The sequence below is a fragment of the Pristis pectinata genome, chromosome 5, assembly GCF_009764475.1.
Source record: "Pristis pectinata isolate sPriPec2 chromosome 5, sPriPec2.1.pri, whole genome shotgun sequence".
Classification (NCBI taxonomy): domain Eukaryota; kingdom Metazoa; phylum Chordata; class Chondrichthyes; order Rhinopristiformes; family Pristidae; genus Pristis; species Pristis pectinata.
Genome location: NC_067409.1, coordinates 47098401 through 47116696, shown reverse-complemented (window position 1 = coordinate 47116696; position 18296 = coordinate 47098401). Strand labels below are relative to the sequence as shown.

Genomic DNA, 18296 nt, shown 5'->3' with positions numbered 1-18296 from the left:
ACCATGGTATAATGTACTTTCTTCCTGCAGGAGATGTTGAAGTGAATGAGATTGAATTTTGGAAGTGGAGTACAGAAAGCAGAGGCTGGTATATTGCAAGTTTAATGCATGCAACCAATTTGTCATGATAACCATTTCTGTTTAAATAAACAATTTATATTTTATGCAATAATGTCAATTACTTCATTCAAAATTAAATAACTGAGACTTAGGATACATCTCATGAAAACTGGCAGAGTCGTGGAGAGTGAGGAAGGTCATCGAAGGATTCAGTAGGATATAGACCAGTTGGAAATGTGGGCAGAGAAATGGCAGGTGGAGTTTAATCTGGACAAGGTGAGGTATTGCACTTTGGGAGGTCAAATGTAAGTGGAAATTATACAGTAAATGGCAGGATCCTTTGGAGCATTGATGTACAGAGGGATCTTGGGGTTCAAGTGCATAGCTCCCTGAAAGTGGCAACACAAGTAGATCGGGTGGCAAAGAAGGTGTATGGCATATTTGTCTTCATTAGTTGGGGTGTTGAGTACAAGAGTAGGGAAGTCATGTTGCAGCTGAATAAAACCTTGGTTACGCCAGATTTGGTGCATTGTGTGCAGTTCTCATTGCTGCATTACAGGAAGGATGGGGAGATTTTGGAGAAGTTGCAGAAGAGGTTTGCCAGGATGCTGCCCGGATTAGAGAGTATGAGCCATAAAGAGAGGCTGGACAAACCTCGATTGTTTTCTCTGGAGTATCGGAGGCTGACGGGCAAAATTTTGAGAGGCATGGATGGGATAGAGAGTCAGAGCCTTTTCCCCAGGCTGGAAATGTCAAATACTAGAGAGCACAGCTTTAAGGCAAGAGGGGAATGTTTAAAGGAGATTGACAAGGCAAGGGTTTTACACAGAGATGGTAGATGCCTGGTATGCACTGCCTGGTGAAGTGGTGAAAGTAGATATGATGATAAAGTTTAAGAGGCATCTAAACAGGCAGGGAATAGAGGGATACGGACCATCTGCAGGCAGATGGGATTAGTTAGATTGGCATGGTTGGCACAGACATGGTGGGCCGAAGGACCTGTTCCTGTGCTGTAACAATCTATATCCTATGTTCTATTTGCTCCAATAAAAGCACCAATATGTTCCTAACTGGACCAGCAGTGGGAAATTCATTAATGTTCCCTATTGGTCGATGACATTGTTTTAGCTGCTTAAATATCAGCAGCACACTGCACTCATATTAGCCTTAGTCCCACCAATCTGTTTTAAAGCTCCCTGAAATGAGGAAAGTGGAGTTTGTCCACAATGACAGAGCTTGAGCACTTCATATTGTACAAATTGGCAAATTAATTCTTGTCTGTTCCTTTGTAACTTAAGTATGTTGAAAAATTAGATCTGAAGCCAAGAGGGAGCTAACTTGAACCCTGTGATATAATGCATGTAAACGAAAATCCAAAAACACTTCAAAAATGATATAATCTTAACAAATGTTACATATTGACTGCAAGAATGGTTATTTAAAAAATTCATATTTCCCTATGATATATTGCAAATCTGTTATGATTATTAATTTCTTCCTGCATTCTTGTCTCAGAAACCGTTGCCAGTGACAGGATGATGTGAGATGCTGACTTGGTCATAAGCCAAATCCTAAGAGAAAATAAAAATATCTTCAATAAGCTGAAAAGGTTCCAGTTTGTCAGGAGAAATTATATAACCAAAGTCACTGCTGGAAGAGCAGAGTCCTCCTTATGTCATGACTTTCACTCCTCATGCAGCCGTAAGCAGATGAAGAGGTCATTCATCTCACCAAGGATTCCTGCAGCATTTGCCCACAATACAATTGCTGCAGTAACAATTGCTTCACTATATATTAAATTCTCAGAGACGTTTCTGACACATCCTCTGTCCTCCCAGCTATCACTGCACTGCTTGTACATTTTCCATCACATTTCTGTACGTCTTCTTAGGGTACTGCTTTAAAATATGAACTGATCAAATTGTACCAGAGCTCAGCTTGATGACTTTATGTTAATCCTTCTGTTACAATTCTTAGCATTTGTGGAACTGTCTTCCTCGTTGACAGATGAATTTTTATGATAAACCGTTCAATATGTAGTTGGCCAGGCTCCAGTCAAACACTTGAATAAATACCTTATGCATGCTGGATGCAATTCATGTTACACGCAGCTGGGAATTACATTTCTAACTGCATCAATACAAACTCATTTAACAGACCACCATCAATTAATCAATGAAATAAATCACTTTGATATTCTGATCAAAAGACACAGCCTGGGCTTTAAGTATACAAAATGTGCAATCTGCACATTTGTGACATTACCACTGGGAATAAAACATGATTTCACTCTATTGGGTTGAAATGAGTAAAACAATATCTATGGAGATGATAATCAGTACTGTTGAAAATGACTTACATCACATGCAATGGAATCTAATGTTAGTTCAATATCTTCTAACCTAGGAATTGGATTGCATGGCACAGTTCTTTTGAGTGTTTCATGGTCCAATTTTGACTTTATCTGGAATAGATCACATTGGAGATCATTTCCAGTGTAAATTGCACCAGATGCGAAATGAGCCTGGGCACTTCCATGTCAGGTGTGATACTAAAGGGCATCCATTTCTGCCCTTTAATACATAAACTGGAGCAGAAAGCTGCAACCTATGAAGAGTCTCAGCAGAACTACGAGCACATAAAATGTGGGTGCTACTTTTTTCAACACTTAAAGGCCTAAACACCTTTCAAAGGAGACACAAGAGACTGCAGATGCTGGAACCTGGAGCTACAATCTGCTGGAGGAGCTCCGTTGCTCGACCTACTGAGTTCCTCCGGCAGATTGCTTGTTGCTCCAAACACCTTTCAAAGTCCACTGGAACTCAAGGAGTGCCGTCCCCTGGGCAACGTCAGGAGCAGGAACAGCAGCTGGTGGAAGGCAGCCACCAGGAAATGCCTCTGATCAACATCCACATCTCCCAGGTGAGCAGAGGAGGCCAACACTGGCTGCATGCGATAGGAGGGACTTCCGAACAGAGAGAAAATTTTCATTATTTGTAAAATAAAATTTCCCCTTTGCAAACCAAATGACCCCTTCCGTACCACAATCCTTAAAACCAACACAGTACACCAATAAGCAGAGGCCAGTTGATGCACTAAAGCCCCTCACATCCTGCGGTGCAGGTCTACCTAAAATGACTGAACCACATGAATGAATGGAGGAACATTTAAGCCAATTACTTAAGTTGATTGCTACAAGATATTCTTAATGAGTGGCAGCTTGCTCAAGAAACTCAGCCCTCCATGTTGCAGCCAATGTATGTAGCTGTTTTCCAGCTGCCATGGAGAGTGTGCCTTTAAGTGCTGATGCCCTTCCCTCAATGTTGTGCACAGGAGCGGCAGGGAATTGGCAAGTCTTATTGGGTATTGTGCAGATCCAGTTTCAGAACTTGTTACTCTCCTTCCTCCAATAATAACATGCCAGAGGCCACCTACATTGTAGACAGGGGCCTTAATTGAAGTGGCAAAGTTCATTCAGTTTTGCAAGCCTGGTTAAGTACAATGGCCTGAAAATTTAACTTGTCACCCAACATAATTTATGTGCTACATGATAAAATTAAAAAAGAAATCACCAATGTGTCAGTCACACATTCACATCATACAGTCATACAGCACAGAAACAGGACCTACAGCCCAATGTGTTTATGCCAACTAGCAAGTGCTGAGCTTTACTAATCCCATTTATCAGATTTAGGCATTCATCCAGATGCATCTTAAATGTTGTGAAAGTACCTGCCTCCACCATCTTTTCAGACCATGTGTTCCTGAAATTTTTGATTTGGATTCTACCAATGTTGTCAGGCATTCCCCCCCAGACAACTCCTCGACCTCCCTGACTATCTCCCTGTTCACCCACTGCTCTAACTCTCTGTCCATCTAAGTTACATTCCCTCAATCACATCCACACCCCTAACCCTCCAAAAGTCACCTGCAGAGAACCAGTTTCCCAGATCACTTCACCCCCAATCATCTTTCACCCTGACCTCCATTTCAGTCCTGAATATTATTTTGTCATGATATCCATTCTTCAGAATGATGGGAGATTGTGGAAGCAAGGCCTTTATATGCATTTTTGCACGGAAGTCCCATTCTATTGCTGGAGGCCTTGCAATAAATTGATACCTCTGGGCAGGTCTACTTTATTGTACATTTTGATGTGCCTTAGAAATTAACAGTTTCTCTTTCCACAGATGCTGCCTGACCTGCTGAGTTTTTCCAGCATTTTCTGTTTTTATTTCAGATTTCCAGCATCTGCGGCAGTTGCTTTTTAGATTTCTTAACATCTTGAGGTCAATTGATTTTTTTTATCGGCTCCTTGTGGGCCAAGAGGTGTTGGAGTACTTTTCCTGGTTCTACAGTATCTCAGACCACTCTTGTCACAGGCTTCTCTCTTCTTGCTCTGGACTCCCATTGATACCCCTCCATCATTCAGCCCTGAGCTTATCAATTCTACCTCTTTACTTATTTTACAAGAGTCCATGGCGTTGGTCAGAATCTGCTCTGAGCCCATTTTTCAACTCTCATTCACTGTCACTGATACTATTCTGTTGGTTTTGGAGGAAGTTCGTCACACAGGTTCAAAGTGGGATCCTGGGATCTAAACGCAATGGCCGGTGCAGAGAATTCCAATACACCTCCGTTTTAAATGACCAATCCCTTATCTTGTAATTATGTCTCCTTGTTCAAGACTCTCCCACTGGTGGAAACATCTTGACATCTATCCTGTCATTTCCCATGAGATGTTATATGCTTCAGTAAGATCACCCCTCAGTCTTCTGAACTCCAAAGAATACAGATCCAACTTCTTTAGCCGGTCATGACAGGACAAACCTGTCATACTGGGAATTAGACTGGTCAATCTCTTCTGGACTGCCTCTAATGCTAGTATATCCTTTCTGAAGGGGGCAAAAATTGTGCACAGTACTTCAGGTGTGGCCTCACCAATTGTAACAATATCTCTCTATTTCTAAGCTCCAATCTCTCTTCAATAAAGGCCAATGTGCCATTTACCTTTCTAACCACTTGCTGTACTTACCTGCTAACTTTCACATTCAAGAATACAGAGATCCTCCTCTGCTTCACTCATTTGTAATCTCTTTCGTGATCTGATCTGGTCAAATTGCTCCTGCTCCTGCTCCTCCTGACTCTGGACCAGTGTTAAAATCGAGGCTTCAGAGCTTTATTTTTAACCTAATTTGAGCTGCATGTGCAGCTATTCTTAACTGAATGAATGTGAATTGGGTTCTTTGCCATCTGTAACACCTTCTCACCAACTACAACTTAGTTTTAAGAGTCCAGGTGGGCTTAATGCATTACACAAGCTTCATTCTTGACAGAACTAGAGAATTCTACTCAGCAATAAACCAGTAGCAAATAAATATGCTTTGTAACCTGAAAGCATGCCAATGGCTTTCAAGCAATATGTCACCAGTCTCTTGCTGCTTTTTACTGTATCTATTTTTTTTGGTTTTGATGTCACCTATAAACATTGGTCTAATCCAATGAACCATAGAACCATAGAACACTACAGCACAGAAAGCAGGCCTTTCGGCCCTTCTAGTCTGTGCCAAAACCTTATTCCGCTAGTCCCATTTACCTGCACCCAGTCCATAACCCTGCAGACCTCTCCCGTCCATGTATCTATCCAAATTATTCTTAAAACTTAAGAGTGAGCCCGCATTTACTACATCAGCTGGCAGCCCGTTCCACACTCCCACCACTCTTTGAGTGAAGAAGTTCCCCCTAATGTTCCCCCTAAACCTTTCCCCTTTCATCCTAAAGCCATGTCCTCTTGTACTTATCTCTCCTAATCTAAGTGGAAAGAGCCTACTCGCATTAACTCTGTCTATACCCCTCATAATTGTGTAAACCTCTATCAAATCTCCCTTCATTCTTCTACACTCCAAGGAATAAAGTCCTAACTTGTTCAATCTTTCCCTGTAACTCAACTCCTGAAGACCTGGCAACATTCTAGTAAATCTTCTCTGCACTCTTTTAATCTTATTGATATCCTTCCTATAGTTAGGTGACCAGACTGCACATATAACTCCAAATTTGGCCTCACCAATGTCTTATACTACCTCACCACAACATCCCAACTATATTCAATACTTTGATTTATGAATGCCAGGATGCCAAGAGCCTTTTTTACAACCATGTCTACCTGCAATGCCACTTTCAGGGAATTATGTATCTGAACTCCCAGATCCCTTTGTTCCTCTGCACTCCTCAGTGCCCTACAGTTTACTGTGTATGTCCTATCTTGATTTGTCCTTCCAAAATGCAACACCTCACATTTGTCTGCATTAACTTCCTTCTGCCATTTTCTGGCCCATTTTTCCAGTTGGTTCAGATCCCTCTGCAAGCTTTGAAAGCCTTCCTCGCTGTCCACTATGCCTCCAATCTCACTGTCATCAGCAAACTTGCTGATCCAATTTACCACATTATCATCTAGATTATTGATATAGACAACAAACAACAATGGCCCCAGCACAGATCCCTGAGGCACACCACTAGTCACAGGCCTCCAGTCTGAGAAACAATCATCCACTACCACTCTCTGTCTTCTCCCACACAGCCAATTTTGAATCCAGTTTACAACCTTTCCATGGATACCTAGTGTCTGAACCTTCTGAACTAACCTCCCATGTGGGACCTTGTCAAAGGCCTTACTAAAGTCCATGTATACAACATCCACAGCCTTTCCTTCATCTACTTTCTTGGTAACCTCCTCGAAAAACTCTACAAGATTCGTTAAGCACAATCTAATAATGGTTTATTTTATTTTGTGCGTCAAACAGGTTTCTTCTAGTCACAATTTAAATTCACATGGAGCAAAATGTTAAATAAATTACATCCCAGAAAAATAGATCTCATCTGGTGAATAAGTTTAGAAGTCTTTATTTTTCTCAGCAAATGTTTCAAGAGAGTTTGATGTCTTGTCAGAAAATGTCACTGTGCTCCGGTGTCACTGCCAAGAGAAATGCTGGGACTGCATACTCCATGCATGACCTACAAGTGCAAAGTATTGTCAATGGAAAGGAAGTGAAAAACATTGTTGTTTCCAACAATGTTAACCCTCAACTTAATGGACACTTAATGAATAATTTAAGATGTGTTCTAAAGATTACCCAGCGGGAGAAATCAGCACGAAATTGCAAGAGTGTGCATCAAATAGAAATGTACAAACAGACTTGTCCTAAAACTGAATCAAAAAGAGCTCTGGAGACCATTAGCTGGGCAAGCAGTAACAGCGTGCATCTGTTTTCTACTAAAGAAAGCTTGTAGTTAGACCTTCTCAGACCAAAGTGACATTCTTTTCTCCTTCATCTATTTATAGTGCAGTGAATAATGCATTGAAGCCATTTAAAAGACATCTTTAGATGCTGGAGAATATGCCAGTATGTTCAGATATGACAATTTTTAGGATGACACAACTTTTGTTTTTGCTGTCTTGCAATTTTAAACCAAAATATGTTGAGCTAATTTAGCTTTCTCCAGATACTCTGTGATTTTGCTGATTTTGCTTTTTATAAAGTTAATACATTGGGTAGATGCTTTGCCAGCCTGTATCAGAGCACCTGACAAGGAAAGAATAAAGCGTCTGCACCACTGGAGAAACTTTGACAAGTAACATCAAGCTTGTGTCATGCTTACAATTAGCGTGCAGAGGGAAGGATTGCCTTTGAATACTAATTGTACCTATTTGTAAACAGGATGTCGGTGCCTCTATATATCTCATTGCACGATCACTTGTTTTTTGCATTGTATTAGTGTTTTCTACAGTTCTAGGCTTAATCTTCTTCTGGGTATCAATCTTTTTGCATTATCCTCGACAATTAATATTAGCAGGCTTTTCAACGACTGAGGGAATAAAATCTATAGGCAAGTGAAATCCTCAACAGCATCCACACTTAGATATTTTCTGGCATTTACCACCAGCTCAAAACAGGGCATCTGCAAGGCACTGTGGATCAGCACCAGCAGCATTGTACTTTACCACAACCTGTAATATTAAGGCCTGGCATATTCCTCATTCCACCATTACGACCAAGCTAGGGAACCAAATTATGTTCAATGATTCCCAAAAGGCATGCTGGGGGCAATACCATATACCTAAAGCCAGGTACCAACATGGGAAAAATGCAATTTCAGACTACATGCACAGCCAAAGCAGCATGCAACACAGAGAACTGTGCAATTCCACCACCAATAGATCAGATCAAAGCTCTGCAATACTTCCATATCAATTATTGAATGCTGGTGGACAAATAAACATCTAGGAGAAGGTAGAGCTTCCAAGAACATTTCCATCATCCTTGAAGGAAGACTCCAGCATGCGAGTGCTAAAGACAAGGCTGAAGCCCTCAAAACCAGAAGTACTGAGTGGATGATCCATTTCAGCTTCCTCCTGAGATAGAGTCATAGAGCAATACAGCATGGATACAGGCCCTTCACCCCAACGAGTTCATGCTGACCATGGTGCCCACCCACCTAATCCCAATTTCCTGCGTTCAGCCCACTAAGCCCAGCCCCTCCAAGTTCTTCTTTAGTGATACTATTGTACCTGCCTCAATCAGTTCCTCGGGCAGCTCATTCCATATACTCACCACCTTCTGTGTGAAAAAGTTGTCCCTCAGGTCCCTTTTAAATCTTTCCCCTCACCCTAAATCTATGCCCCCTAGTTTTGGCCTCCCCTACCCTGGGGAAAAGACTGTTATCATCCACCTTATCGATGCCTCTCATAGTTTTAAACATTTCTATAAGGTCACCCCTCATTCTCCTATGTTCTAAGGAATAAAGGCCTACCCTGGCCAACCTCTCCCTATAACTCAGGCCCTCTAGTCTTGGCAACATCCTCATAAATCTTTTCTGCACTCTTTCCAGTTTAACCACATTTTTCCTATAACAGGGTGACCAAAGCTGTGCACAGTACTCCAAGTGCAGCCTCACCAATGAATTATACAACTGCAGCATAATGTCCCAACTCCTATATTCAGTGCCCTAACTGATGAAGGCCAGCATGCTAAATGCCTTTTTAACCACCCTGACTTGGCTTTCAATGAACTATGCTCTTGTACTCCTAGGTCCCTCTGTTCCATTACACTCCTTAGTGCCCAACCATTCATAGTGTAAGTCCTACGCTGGATTGACTTTCCAAAATGCATCACCTCACAGTTACCTGTATTGAAATGCATTTACCACTCTTCGGCCCACATCCCTAACTGATCAAGATCCCCTGTAATCTACGATAGCTAACTTCACTGTCAACAACATCTCCTAATTTTGTGTCAACTGCAAACTTACTGATCAAGCTTTGTGCTTTTGCATCCAAATCATTCATATAAATATTGAATAACAGAGGTCCCAACACCGAACCCTGTGGCACACCACTAGTTCTTCCATTCTGAGAAACAACCTTCAACCACCACCCTCTGCTTCCTACCTCTGATCCAAATTTGAATCCACCTAACTAGCTCTCCCTAGATTCCATGGGACCTAACCTTCCAGCCCAGCCGACCATGACAACCACCCATTGCCCTACCCTCGTCTACCTTTTTGGTTTTGGATCCCTTCATTACAGAAGATGCTCTTCAGCAAATTCAATTTACTCTTCATAAAATAAATAAATAGCCGAGAATAGACATAGTGCAGTAAACAGTCGGATTGGTTTTGTCAAGCTTTTTGTAAACAGGACATACCTGGTTAATCTTCAGGATGGGCTGATGCCAGTATTTTGGCAATACTAGTAAAGTTTGGCTTGAGTTGGGGCTAGATTTGGAGCACCAAAATGAACCTGTCTCATTGAACTGTATGAAAGACTTTCATTTCCTTGAGCAGAAAACTTAGGCTGCTTATCAGTGAATTACAGGCAGGCTCACTAATAACTCAACTCACACAGGCATCTCCTGTTTATAATACTTGTTACTGGCCTCAAATCCAGTTATAATGAATTACCTCTGCCTGTAGAGGTGTAAAACAGAGTTCAAATTGTCCAGTAATGCCACTGTTCACTTATATTATTACATGTATGTAAGTCCATGAGCTTGTGAAGAGATCAACAGATGCTCAAAGTTGTCATGGGCATAACATAATAAAAGATTCAGGTTGTAAATATTTTGCATTTTGCTATGTCAGTGCATTGTCAGCTATTTTCTAATTCGATGTTATATATATATATGTTACATTTTGGATGAGGAAGCTAAGAGCTTAAGACTGAGGGAGAATTAACTGGGAGAAAAAAGAGATGGTGGCAATTCTGAGTATGACAGCACAGACTCGATGGGCCGAATGGCCTTCTTCTGCTCCCTTATCTTGTGATCTTGTGATCCAAAGTGAATTGACTTTATATCAGGTGTCCCCATGGGATGTTGAACAATTTTACTTTGCAGTTTGATATGGTTGTATATTGTGTCTTGTGTATATTTAATCCATTAATAATGTAAACCTTGTGATGGATTTGTCAATTAATGACTTTGCAGTAAAGAAAAATATGCTTTCCTATTACAATCAACAAAATATCATTAATGATCTCAATTTCCCATCCCCATGTACTGATGTTGAATGTATGGCCAATATGGGTTTTTGTCTGTCAATCCCCAATGATAAAGACAAGATTATTAGACCAGTTGGAATACATCTGTGTCAGGATGGGTACTGGTCAGGCTCAGCCATGGTGGCCTTCTTGGTGAGGATCTAGGGCACTGGAGCAATATTAGCTTTGTGCAAGGTTATTGGAATAAAGAAAGCTGGAAAGGGTTGATTAAAGGTATCATAGAATCATAGAAAGTTACGGCATAGAAGGAGATCATTCTACTTGTCAAGTCCACACAAGCCAAAAATTTCAGGTTAATGCCACTTGCCATCTCTTTGTCCATAGTCTTGCAGGTTATGGTTCTTCAGGAGTTCATCCAGGTGATGAGGGTTTCTGTCTCCACCACCCTTTCACACAGTGAGTTCCCCTCCCCAACTAAACCCATTAACAATTCATTTAAATTTCTGACCTCATTGCTAAGGGAAACAGATCCTCACTGCTTACTCTGTCTATTCTTCTCATAATGTTATACATCTCAGTTAAATCTCCCCTCACTCATTACTCATTCATAGCCCTGCAGAGGGATAGGAGCAGATGATATGGTAAAGTATTTAACTGGGGGAGGGGGAATTATGATGTTATTAGGCAGGAACTTGGGAGTGTAAATTGGGAACAGATGTTCTTGGCGAATTGCACAGCGGAAATGTGGAAGTTGTTTAAGGAATACTTGCATGGGGTTCTGGATAGATTTGTCCCACTGAGGCAGGGTAAGGATGGTAGAGTGAAGGAACCATGGTTGACAAGAGATGTAGAAAATCTTGTCAAGAGGAAGAAAGAAGCTTACCTAAGGTTTAGAAAGCATGGATCAGACAGGGCTCTGGAGAGTTACAAGGTAGCCAGGAGGGAGCTTAAGAATGGACTGAGGAGAGCTAGAAGGGGGCATGAGAAGGCCTTGGAGAATAGGATCAAGGAAAACCCCAAGGCGTTTTAAATGTATGTGAGGAATAAGAGGATGACTAGAGTGAGGGTAGGACCAATCAGGGATAAAAGAGGAAACATGTGCCTGGAGTTGGAAGAGGTAGGTGAGGTCCTCAATCAATACTTTGCTTCAGTATTCACCAGAGACAGAGACCTTGACGTTTGTGAGGATGGCGTATGACAGGCTGATATGCTAGGGCATGTCAACGTGAGGAAAGAGGATGTGCTGGAATTATTGAAAAACATTAGGATAGATAAGTCACCGGGGCAGGACGGGATATATCCAGGGTTATTACGGTAAGCAAGGGAAGAGATCGCTGTGCCTTTGGCGATGATCTTTGCGTCCACACTCGCCACGGGAGTAGTGCCAGATGATTGGAGGGTGGCAAATGTTGTTCCTTTGTTTAAGAAAGGGAGTAGGGATAACCCTGGGAATTATAGACCAGTGAGCCTCAATTTAGTGGTGGGCAAATTACTGGAGAAGATTCTTAGAGACAGGATTTATGGGCATTTGGGGAAGCATAGGCTGATTAGGGACAGTCAGCATGGCTTTGTGAGGGGCAGGTCATGTCTCACGAGCCTGACTGAATTCTTTGAGGAGGTGACAAAGCACATTGATGAAGGTAGAGCAGTGGATGTGGTGTACATGGATTTTAGTAAGGTGTTTGTTAAGGTTCCTCATGGAAGGCTTATTCAGCAAGTCAGGAGGCATGGGATCCAGGGAAACTTGGCTGTGTGGATTCAGAATTGGCTCACCCATAGAAGACAGAGGGTGGTGGTAGATGGAGTGTATTCTGCCTGGAGGTTGGTGACTAGTGGTGTTCCACAGGGATCAGTTCTGGGACCCCTGCTCTTTGTGATTTTTATACATGACTTGGATGAGGATGTGGAAGGGTGGGTTAGTAAGTTTGCTGATAATACAAAGGTTGGTGGTGTTGTGGATAGTGTAGAAGGTTGCTGTAGATTACAACAGGATATTGATAGAATGCAGAGCTGGGCTGAGAAATGGCAGATGGAGTAAACCCAGATAAGTGTGAAGTGATACACTTTGGGAGATCCAATTTGAAGGCAGAATACAAGGTTAATGGCATGACTCTTAGCAGTGTGGAGGAACAGAGGGATCTTGGGGTCCATGTTCATAGATCCCTCAAGGTTGCCGTGCAGGTCGATAGGGTTGTTAAGAAGGCGTATAGTGTACTTGCCTTCATTAGTCGGGGTATTGAGTTCAAGAGCCGCGAGGTGATGTTGCAGCTCTACAGCACTCTGGTTAGACCACACTTAGAATATTGTGTTCAGTTCTGGTCGCCTCATTATAGGAAGGATGTGGAAGCTTTAGAGAGGGTGCAGAGGAGATTTACCAGGATGCTGCCTGGATTGGAGAGCATGTCTTATGAGGATAGGTTGAGTGAGCTTGGGCTTTTCTCTTTGGAGAGAAGTAGGATGAGAGGTGACTTTATAGAGGTGTACAAGATGATGAGGTATAGATCGAGTGGACAGTCAGAGACTTTTTCCCAGGGCAACAATAGCTAACATGAGGGGCCATAATTTTAAGGTGATTGGAGGAAGGTATAAGGGGGATGTCAGGGGTAAGTTTTTTACACAGAGAGTGGTGGGTGCGTGGAATGCACTGCTTGCAGAGGTTGTGGGGCCAGATACATTAGGGACATTTAAGAGACTCTTAGATAGACGCATGAATGATAGAGAAATGGGGGGGCTATGTGGGAGGGAAGGATTAGATAGATCTTAGAACAGGATATAATGTCGACACAACATTGTGGGCTGAAGGGCCTGTACTGTGCTGTGATGTTCTATGTTCATTCAATGAAAAAATCCCAGCCTAGCTCCCCATAATCATAATAATAATTTTTCCAACAATTTACCACTGTCAATGTCAGACTAACTAGCTTGTAGTAAATAGGTCTACCCCCTTTTCCCATTATAAACAATGGTCCCACATCAGCAACCTTGCAGTCCTCTGGCACCTCCACTGTAGCAGGTGACCTTTATGGTGAGAGCACGTAAAATTTCCTCCCTTGTTTTGTTTAAGAGGGGTACATTTTAAGCAAGCTTGAATAACCACTTATAAAAATGCCAAAATCCTTAATATGTCCCCTCTCTCTATGTTTATCATTTCTAATACTTTGCATTCTTCCTCATTAATATCATCCCCGTCTTCCATTTGGATGGATCCAAAATATTCATTTACAACCTTATACACCTTCCACTTCCATGCTTACACTGTTTCTTTGGTCTTTTTTTTAATTCACGGATGTGGATGTTATGGGCAGTGCCAGTATTGGTTACTCTTCAATCATTGCTCTGAACTGAGCGAGTAGTTAAGTGTCAACCACACTGGTGGGTCTGAATAATCAGGTTGTCATTTTCTTCCCTAGGGGCATTCTCTGTTCTCACCGTTTTTCCCTTCATGTCTTCATAGAATCCTAGGATTTCCTCAGTTTTTATCTAACAATTATTATTCATGCGCTTATTTTGCCAACAAATTTTCTTCTTAATATCACCTCTGCATCTTTGCATTAGCTTTTTTGCAGCGTTGAACTTTCAGTATTGTCAGATTCCTTTATTTGATTCATCTTAACCCTGTTTGATCCTGGGCTACCAGGTGGGTCTAGAATTGGGAGTTCTCTTTTTTATCTTCATAGGTGGATGTTTGTCCTAAACATTCTCTGTCCCCTGTTTGAACACCTCCCACTGCTCTGACACAGATTTACCTTCAAGTAGCTGTTTCCAGTTCATGTTTGCTAAATCATACCCGAGCCTAGTAAAACTGGCCTTACCTCAATTTAGAACTTTCAACACGTTATCTTTGCCTTTTCCATAACTAAGATAATCCATTGCTTCCCCACTGCTACTTTTTATCCTGGCTAAGAGTCATTCACCGAAACACTGGATAATATCACTCCCTGCACCTCCTACGCTCACTGCCCCACCTCTTTTTGGGCTTAACACGTACTGTTTGAAAAAAAGATCCCTTGAGTGCATTTCATAAAATCTGTTCCTTCTGAACCATTTACTCTTCTCTTGGTTATTGTTTGGGTGATTGAAATGCTGAACCATCATTGTCTTGATATGTTTGTACATGTCAGACATTAATGTGATTATTTGCTCTTCTCTCTCCCTTTGACTGTTCAGAGGCTCAAACTGCACTCTCCCCACTGCAATTGCCCCATTTTGTTCCTCAGTTCAATCCAAGTGGCTTCATTTCCTCAACTTTCAAGTACATCATTCCTCTTCCCAGCTGTAATTGTTTTCTTATCTATTGTTATATCACCTCCTGTGTTGTCTGTCCCCTGGTCCCCTCCCTCCACCACTCCATCTGTCATCTGAAAACCTTACAACCAGGAATGTTCAACTACCACTCCTGCCCACCTTTAATCCATATTTCAATAATGGCCACTATGTCAATCTCCCACATGAGTGTCTGCACCTTGAGCTCATCACACTTCTTCCCTGTACTCCTTGCATCATTGCATAAACAATTAATGTTTGTTTCTTTTCCCCCGTCTTTGTTTCTTCTGTATTGTAAACTCATTCCTCTGTTTTACAGGCTTGTTGACTAACCCTCTTCTTCCACATGCAGTTTTGCCTCCCTCCCTTCTGAAACTCTTACTTCCCCTGCCAGGTTAAACCTTCCCCAGATACATGAGTAAACCTTCCTGCAAGGATATTGGTCCTGGTCCAGTTGAGAGGCACGGTTCAGTACAGGTCCCATTTTTCCCAGATGTGGAACCAATACCACAAGAATCAAAAGATTCCCCTCCTTTAGCATCTCTTCAGCCACGCATTCATCGGTACTATCCTCCTATTTCTGTACCACTGACATGTGGCACCTGCAAGAATCCAGGACTAATGACATTTGAGGTCCTGCCCTTTAATCTCCTCTCTATCTCCCTGCAATCTGCCTGCAAAACATCATTTCTCTTTCTAATATTATCAAATCTGATATAGACCATGACCTCTGCTGCTTACTCTCCTTCCTTAAAAAGTTCTGCAGCTGCTCTGTGACCATACTGACATCATGTTTATGGGCGTTTATCTCCTGCCCTTTCTACCCCCAACCTGCATGGCTGAATCAACCATGGCTGTCCTTCCTTCCTGAACATATGGTTGTTCAGGAGGTCTATTCCAGGGGACAGAACAGCCTTGTCATGCCCTTTCGTAGCAGCAGCACTGTGAAGGAGAAGACACAGTTCAGAAAGAAGGAAGCTATTTTAGAGGCACCTGTGTGGAAAGTCTTATCATTGGAGCAAATGTGATGGAGACAGAGGAGCTGTCAATCTCCCACAGGAGTATCTGCACCTTGAGCTCATCACACTTCTTCCCTGTACTCCTTGCATCATTGCATAAACGAGTAGTGTTTGTTTCTTTTCCCCAGTCTTTGTTTCTTCTGTATTGTAAACTCATTCCTCTGTTTCACAGGCTTGTTGACAAACTCTCTTCTTCCACATCCAGTTTTGCCTCCCTCCCTTCTGAAACTCCGACTTCCCCTGCCTGTGTGGAAAGTCTTATCGTTGGAGCAAATGTGATGGAGACAGAGGAGCTGGGAGAAAGATAAGCTGACAGGAGGCAGTGTGGGAGGAATAGTTATGACGGCTGTGGGAGTCCGAAGGCTTGTAACAGATGTTTGTTGCTAGCCATCCCCTCAGATAGAGACAGAGAGATCCAGAAATGGAAGGAAAGAATCAAAGGTAAACTAAGGGGACTTGAGGGGCAAGTTTTTCACACAGTGGGTGGTGGGTGTATGGAACGAGCTGCCAGAGAAGGTGGTAGAGGTGGTTACAATGTCAACGTTTAAGATACATTTGAACAGTACATGGAGGGGAAACGTTTAGAGGAATAGGAGCCAAATGTATGCAAATGGGACTCGCCCAAGAATGTACCTTGGTCAGCATGGGTGAGTTGGGCTGAAGGACATGTTTCTGTGCTGTATAACTCTATGACTCTATGTGAAGATAAGAGCAGGATGGAAATTGGCAGCAAAAGCAGTGCAATTCTCTTCCCTTTCTGGCACAACAAACTTTCATACCTATCAGTCCAAGCTAGACTCTGCTGTAGAAGTGAAAGGAAAAGCTGCGAACCTATTACATCTCCCGAGTAAAAGCCATTCTCACTTTTTACAGTTCTCATGGTGAGTCATAGAAGAAGAAAACCTCTCACATTTCAGTCAGATTCTTTTTAATTCCCACATATATATCATGCTATTAATTTTAACATTCAAGCTATTGTACATTGGACATTAATTTCTAGACTATTATTACAGGAGATGACCTTTGAAGTCTCAAAAGTTGAATAATTATCATTTACGTGCTTCTCTTGTGTGTTAGCACTGTCTTACTTGATTCATTTTGATAGATATATTACAGTTGAGCCCTTCCTGTAGTTTGTGCTTCAATGAAGTCATAAAGGTTGATTCTATAAAATCAAGTACTACTTAAATTCAACTGAAAATCGTGTGCAATTATTGCAATGCAAATTTCACATAATTTTGAAGAAGCAAAGTTGGTCTCCAGTTATTTAAGGTTTCATGCTTCATGAATTACAAGAGACAGATAGCTGAAAGTTGCAACCTGAGCTATTTGACTTGATTGAATAACCCACAGGATAATGAAGATTATTTGTAGAAGAAATGTCAGGATTGAATTTCAGATGCGAAGTGATGGATAGATATTTTAGAAAGTTTGTTATTGGGATCAGGAAAACAATTTGTAGAATGGTGTTACCAGATTACATAAGGGTCAGGCTGCCCTTTGCAATTTTTTTATTTCCCATTGGGGTGGCACAGTAGCATAGCAGTTAGCGTAACGCCATTACAGCGCCAGTGATCGGGGTTCAACTCCCGCTGCTGTCTGTAAGGAGTTTGTACGTTCTCCCCGTGACTGCGTGGGTTTCCTCCGGGTGTTCTGGTTTCCTCCCACATTTCATAGATGTCCGGGTTAGTAGGTTAACATGGGAGTAATCGGACGGCGTAGGCTTATTGGGCTGGAAGGGCCTGTTACCGTGCTATATAAATAAAGTTTTAAAGTTTTTTTATATAATTTGTTTTCAGATGTTATTTTTCTTTTCAATGTAAAGTGGTTGTAAAGCTTTGTGTGGAGAGTATGAAACTGTTAATCCCCACATTAAATTTAACAGTTAGAAAAATGCACATTCAGAGCAGTCTTTTAAGACACACTGATGTTGATGGTTCCAACAGGTGACATACTTTCAGAGAAAAACATTGCAAGTAACAACCTCTGCCACAAGATGAATCCTCATTTCATAGCAAACAAGAACTTTACTTTGGATACTGAGCATATTGCTCAAGGCAAAGATATGAGCCCCATATTGCCAGCCTTCAGCCGACATCTTCAGTCTCATAGAGTCAGAGAACTTCCTGCTATTTTCAGTGGGGGAGAGGGAAGGGGAGGGGGAGGTAGGTTGTTACTTGGAAATCAAAAGTAATGATTGGAGTAATTGCAGGTGTTGCAAAACAGGTACAAAGCAGTGAAGTAATAGTTTATGTCATTGCTGTATGGTAATATGTTTCACTGATGGAAAACAGAAGTATCAGACACAGAAGTTGGAACTTGTGGTTTTCTAATCATTAATAAGGCAGATGCTACAACAGAATGTCTTCTTAGCATCACTAAGCGATTTAATAAAAAAAAATTTCCCCACGCATCCACAATTATTGGTTTAACCTTTCCTGTTCCATACTCTCCCTTAT

General features: G+C 41.7%; 1 protein-coding gene across 1 annotated transcript in view; it reads right to left on the bottom strand.

The window, feature by feature from the left end:
• cntnap2a (contactin associated protein 2a) overlaps positions 1-18296 on the bottom strand; it is a 1327865-nt gene that overhangs the window by 233066 nt on the left and 1076503 nt on the right.